General features: G+C 48.3%; 1 protein-coding gene across 1 annotated transcript in view; it reads right to left on the reverse strand.

Annotated features, from left to right (window-relative positions):
* Window positions 1-6,000, reverse strand: part of SEC11A (SEC11 homolog A, signal peptidase complex subunit) — a 66,366-nt gene that overhangs the window by 56,359 nt on the left and 4,007 nt on the right. The gene's annotated exons all lie outside the window — the stretch shown is intronic.

Genomic DNA, 6,000 nt, shown 5'->3' on the forward strand with positions numbered 1-6,000 from the left:
ATGCATGTTTTGCTCTGCTTCTTGCAACTGGGTGACCCAAGCCAAGGGAGAGAGGAGAGGCTGATGCAGGGAGCACGCTGTTTTTTCCCAGCTGAAATGGAGCCAGCCACTGGAGAACCACGGCCAAGATACACATTAAAGCAATCCCCAGCTGGCTGACAGAAAGGTGATGGTGCTTCTCTGCCTCACACTGTTCTGAGCTGCGTGAGGGAAGGAGTTCTCTTCGCTCTGAGTTGTGCAAGGAGCGCCCAGCCAGGCAGTCTTTGCTCCGTCCTCGATAGCACTGCCAAGTGTGAAAAGGCAGAAAAGGTGCGAGGGGCAGGGGGAGGGAATTCTTTATTGCCTTCTACAACACAGAGAACAACCAGCGCTGTAGAACTAGCAACTGTTTTATTTACTTGGCTATAGGGTTACCAAGTCCAATTCAAGAAATATCTGGGGACTTTGGGGGTGGAGCCAGTAGCAAGGGTGTGACAAGCACGATTGAACAGGGAGTTCTGACCATCACACTTAAAGGGACCACACACCTTTTAAATGCCTTCCCCCCATTGGAAATAATGAAGGATAGGGGCACCTTCTTTTGGGGCTGATAGAATTGGACCAATCCTTTTGAAACTTGGAGAGTGTTTTGAAGAGAGGCACTGGATGCTATGCTGAAAATTTGGTGCCTCTACCTAAAAAAAACAGCCCTCCAGTGCCCCAGATACCCGCAGATCAATTCTCCATTATATCCTATGGGAATCGGTCTCCATAGGGAATAATGGAGTGACCAGCAGACATTTCCCTCCCCCCCGATGACCCTGAAGCGGGGGAAGAGCCTCCAAACCACCCAACTGGGGACTGGCAACTCTACTAGGTTGTCCTTGAAAGGGCAGCTGCTGTGAGAGCCCTCTCCAGCCCCACCCACCTCACAGGGTGTCTGTTGTGGGGGAAGAAGGTAAAGGAGATTGTGAGCCGCTGTGAGACTCTTTGGAGTGGAGGGCAGGATATAAATCCAATATCTTCTTCTTCTTCTACTTGGGTAATTTATAACCTGCTTCCTCTCTCCCCCCCACCCCCCCGGTAGCAACTCAAAACAGCTTACAACACAGTTCTCCCCTCTTCGCAACAACCACTCTGCGAGGTAGGTTAGGCTGAGAGGGGTGACTGGCCCAAGGTTGCCCAGCAAGCTTCCATGGCAGAGTTAGGATTCAAACCTGGGTCTTCCAGATCCTAATCCAGCATTCCAACTGCTTTATGTATTTATTAAGATTTGTATCCCGCCCTCCCCTTACGGGCTCAGGCTGGCTAAAAACATTTTAAAATCAACAATTCAGCTTAAAAGCAAGACAATATAATAAAACAACAATATACAGAATTACAGACCGACAGGCTAGTCATCCAAGATTCGTTTACCATCCCTACTGTTGTTATACTGGCGCCCGCATGTTGCTGACGTTATTACTGCTATTGGCGCTCAGACGTCAGTATCATACTATGCTGTTTTCAAAATAATTCTGTCAACTTGTATCAGAAGGAGTTCTTGGACAGCATAGAATCACAGAGCTGGAAGAGGCCATAAAGGCCATCTAGTCCAACCCCCCCCCCCATCCCATGCAGGATCAGCCTACAGCATCCCCCACAAATGTTCGTCCAGGCGCTGCTTAAAGACTACCGGTGAAGGGGAGCTCACCACCTGCCTTGGTAGCTGATTCCGTTGTTGAACAACTCTTGTAATAAAGTTTTTCCTAATATCCAGCGGGTACCTTCCCACCCTTAATTCAAACCCATTATTGCGAGTCCTCTCCTTCGCTGCCTACAGGAACCGCTCCCTGCCCTCCTCTTAGTGGAAAGTAAAGGAAAGGTCCCCTGTGCAAGCACCAGTCATTTCCGACTCTGGGGTGACGATGCTTTCACAACGTTTTCACGGCAGACTTTTTACGGGGTGGTTTGCCATTACCTTCTCCAGTCTTTTACACTTTCCTCCCCAGCAAGCTGGGGACTCATTTTACCAACCTAGGAAGGATGGAAGGCTGAGTCAACCTTGGGCCAACTACCTGAACCCAGCTTCCGCTGGGATCGAACTCAGGTCATGAGCAGAGAGTTCAGACCACAGCACTGCTGCTTTACCACTCTGCTCTAAGTGAGAGCCCTTCAAATACTTCCAGAGAGCAATCCTCAACCTCCTCTTCTCCAGACTGAACATTCGCAAGTCCCTCAGGCTCTCCTCACAGGGCTTTGTCTCCAAGCTCCTGATTATCCCTTTTTTCCTCCCCCCTTGGCAGCACCACCAATTTAAATCTTTTACTGGGACATTTACCCACCCAACGGCAGATGTGTCATCTCTAAGCGGTCTTTGTTTTTAACAGAAAGACAAGTCTCCCTGGCAAGTGGCTAAGGAGTGTTGGGCTAGAGCTTGGGAGACAAGAGTTCAAACCCTGTTCAATCGTACAGCTGGCTGTATGACCCTAGCCCAGTCACTCTCTCAGCCAGGCCTACTCCATAAGCTGTTGTGTTCAAAACGGTGGAGGAAAGATTCACATAAGCCGCCCTCAGTTCCTTGTAAAGACTAGATATATTTTTTTAAAGCAACTGATAAAAGATTTTTCCCCTTCCCTCGGTCCAAGGAGCTCAGAGCAGCAAGCACAGTGATTATATGATTTTAAAGTCAAAACAACCCTGTGAAGTAGGTTGCTTATATTCTGTTAAATTAAAAAAAAAATAATCCGACCTGTGGTCCAAGGAACTCAGTACACAATTCTCCCTTTCTCCATTTTAACCTAACAATCTACGCTTGGCTGAGAGAGAGTGTCTAAAAACCACAGCCGCCCAGAGAACATCCTGGTCAAGTCGGAATTTGAACCCAGATGCATGACACTGTCACTTGGTTCTCACAGTTCGGCAACTGGCCCAAGAGCACACAATGGCTTTCAAGGCAGAGCCGTTTCAGCCCCAGGTCTCCCTGACACAGGCTGACCCATCTTGCCACCGATACTGCTCAACTGGCAAGAATAAACCTGGGATGACACTCGTTCAAGCAAAATCTTGTTATTTCCCAGACAAACACAGCGGTTGCTGCTTTTATATGTGTGCATATATGCACGTTGAAGAGCCCCGTGGTGCAGAGTGGTAAGCTGCAGTATTGCAGTCCAAGCTTTGCTCCCGACCTGAGTTCAATCCCGGTGGAAGCTGGGTTCAGGTAGCCAGCTCAAGGTTGACTCAGCCTTCCATCCTTCTGAGGTCGGTAAAATGAGTACCCAGCTTGCTTGGGGGTGGGGGTAAAGCATAAAGACTGGGGAAGGCAATGGCAAACCACCCCGTTAAAAAGTCTGCCAGGAAGTGACATCACCCCAGAGTCAGAAACGACTGGTGCTTGCACAGGGGACTACCTTTACCTTTTTATATACACATGTGTACATATACTTTTTTTTATCATCAACTCACAGCTGACTTGCAGTGACCCCATAGGGTTTTCAAGGCAAGAGCTGTTCAGAGGTGGTCTGGCATTGCCAGCCTCTGAAATAACAACCCTGGACTTCCTCGGGGTCTCCCATGCAAGTACGAACCTGGACCGACCCTGCTTAGCTTGTGAGATTGGCCCAGCCTAAACCATCTAGGTCAGGGCATAATATATGTATGCTGGTATTATTATATTCTGCACGGCTTTATTCTTCATCTTATACTGGAGATGTTCTACTCAGGGCCTCAGACAGAGAGCACAACTCGCACCTTTTAAAAAAGCGGATAATCAAGTCTATCAAAAACACCCCGCCCCCCAATCACCAAACATACTTGCTCTCCAACTAGCCTCAAAGATGCATGGCTACTAAATAATATACGCTGTCCCCCCACCCCGCCCCGCATTCTGTGTAGTTCACAAACTATTAACCAAGTATGTGTGAGTAGCATGCCACTTTGATAAGCTGGGTAAAGGGCAGTTTAGCCTGGAAGTTTCAGTTCTGTCATCCTTCATTGTATTAAGCACACCAGGAAACGCTGCCTATCAGAGACCACACACACACTATTGCCAGTTTCTCCAGAAGATGGTGATAATTTCTAGTGACTGGGTGACGGGGTTGCCAGGTCACCCCCACGGCAGGTCACTAGCAGGCAGAAAGGGTTGCCATCTCCGGGTTGGGAAATTTCTGGATATATGGAAATAGAGCCCAGGGAGGATGGGGATCTCAGTGGGGTACAATGCTATACAGTCTACCCTCCAAAGTATCCATTTGCTCCAGGGGAACTAACTGACCTCTGCAGTCTGGAGATGAGCTGGAATTCCACCCCCAGGTCCCTCCAGGAGGCTGACATCCCCCTACTGGGTGACCAGTATTTGGAAGTTCCCCGATATATGAAAATTCCCCGTATCAGGTTGAGTCTGGGCTCCTGCATGTATGAATGAATGTGCGTTTGTGTGCATGCATGCACGTGGGTGTGAATGCACATGTATTTGTGAATGCACATGTATGAATTTCCTTCCTTCCCCAGGGGACCAGGAGGGAGAGGAACCTCAGTCAATAGAAGGAATAGAGGCTTGGCTCAGTAGCTCTGCTGTGCGATTGAGAGAGCCTGGCAAAGCAAGCTCTGCCTCCCCCCCTTCCTCCTGGAAAGAGCCAGAACTTCCTTTACCCAGTTCCCTGGACCCCATGGGAAAAATATACATAAATGAGTGTGTGTGTGTGTGTGTATATGTGTGTGTGCGAATGCACATGTATGTATGAAGCTGCCAGGCAGCAGTTCTCCATGGTCTCAGATTCTGAAAAGTCTGCTCCTTTTTAACTAAAGATCCCAGGGGCTGGACGTTTGTACTACACCCGAGCATGGCCACCCAGCAATAGACCACTCTGCATTTCTTCGAGACTTGGCTGTATGCAGGTTTCTGCTACAAGGTAACTGAAAGAATTCACCTCCTAATAGGGGAAACGGTGAGATTTTCTTATGTGAATCCACCAGGGGTGGAATTCTAGCGGGAGCTCCTTTGCATATTAGGCCACACACCCCTGATGTGGCCAATCCTCCAAGAGCTTACAAGGCTCTTTTTTGTAAGCTCTTGGAGGACTGGCTACATCAGGGGTGTGTGGCCTAATACGCATAGGAGCTCCTGCTAGAATTCCACTCCTGGAATCCACCATTACCAACAGGAAGGGAGCACAGAAGATCCTCCCAAGTTAAACTTCATTCCAGGACACTTGGCGCACAACAGAATCAACCACAGGTAGCACGGGCCACATAACCTTGCTTCATACACAGTTGAGAGCAGAGCTTTTTATGCAGAAAAAGCCCAGCAGGAACTCATTGGCATGTTAGGCCACACCCCCTGACATCACCATTATTTCGCACAGGGCTTTTTTTAAAAAGAAAAGGCCCAGCAGGAACTCATTTGCGTATTAGGCCACACCCTCTGACATAACCATGGTTTCGCACAGGGCTTCTTTGTAGGAAAAGCCCAGCAGGAACTTATTTGCATATTAGGCCACACACCCTGCCACCAAGCCAGCCGGAACTATGTTCCTGTGTGTTCCTGCTCAAAAAAATGCCCTGGTTGAGAGCCATCTCTCCTATTTTTAATATAGTTTTTATGTAATTGAGATCCTTACAAGAGACCTGTGTGTGTGTGTGTGTGTAAATTTTGTATTTCATATGCTCCCAGTATTTTATATTTCTGTAAATGGCTCAAAGCTGCAATAAATCTTGACTGTCTAGTTGAGAGCCAGCGTGTTATGTGGCGGAGAGTGCTATCAAAGTCACCACACAAGGTTGTTGAGAGGAAGAATTTGAGAGGAAAAAGAGGAAAAGCAGAACAGCAAATGTTGCCCAGAGCTTGTTCAGTGAAGGGCTGGATAAATGCGCACAAACTGCCGACCAGGCTGAGACAAACTCAGCTTGATTGCTAATGCTATAAAAATGCACTCTAAACTAGATACCCCCCGCACCGCCGGCAGTTCTTTTCACACTTGTCCTGACTTACAGCAACCCCTGGTGGGCATTCAAACCTGCCTCCACGGCACACCCCTAGTATTC

This window comes from Heteronotia binoei, chromosome 19 (assembly GCF_032191835.1).
Source record: "Heteronotia binoei isolate CCM8104 ecotype False Entrance Well chromosome 19, APGP_CSIRO_Hbin_v1, whole genome shotgun sequence".
NCBI classification, from domain to species: Eukaryota; Metazoa; Chordata; class Lepidosauria; order Squamata; family Gekkonidae; genus Heteronotia; species Heteronotia binoei.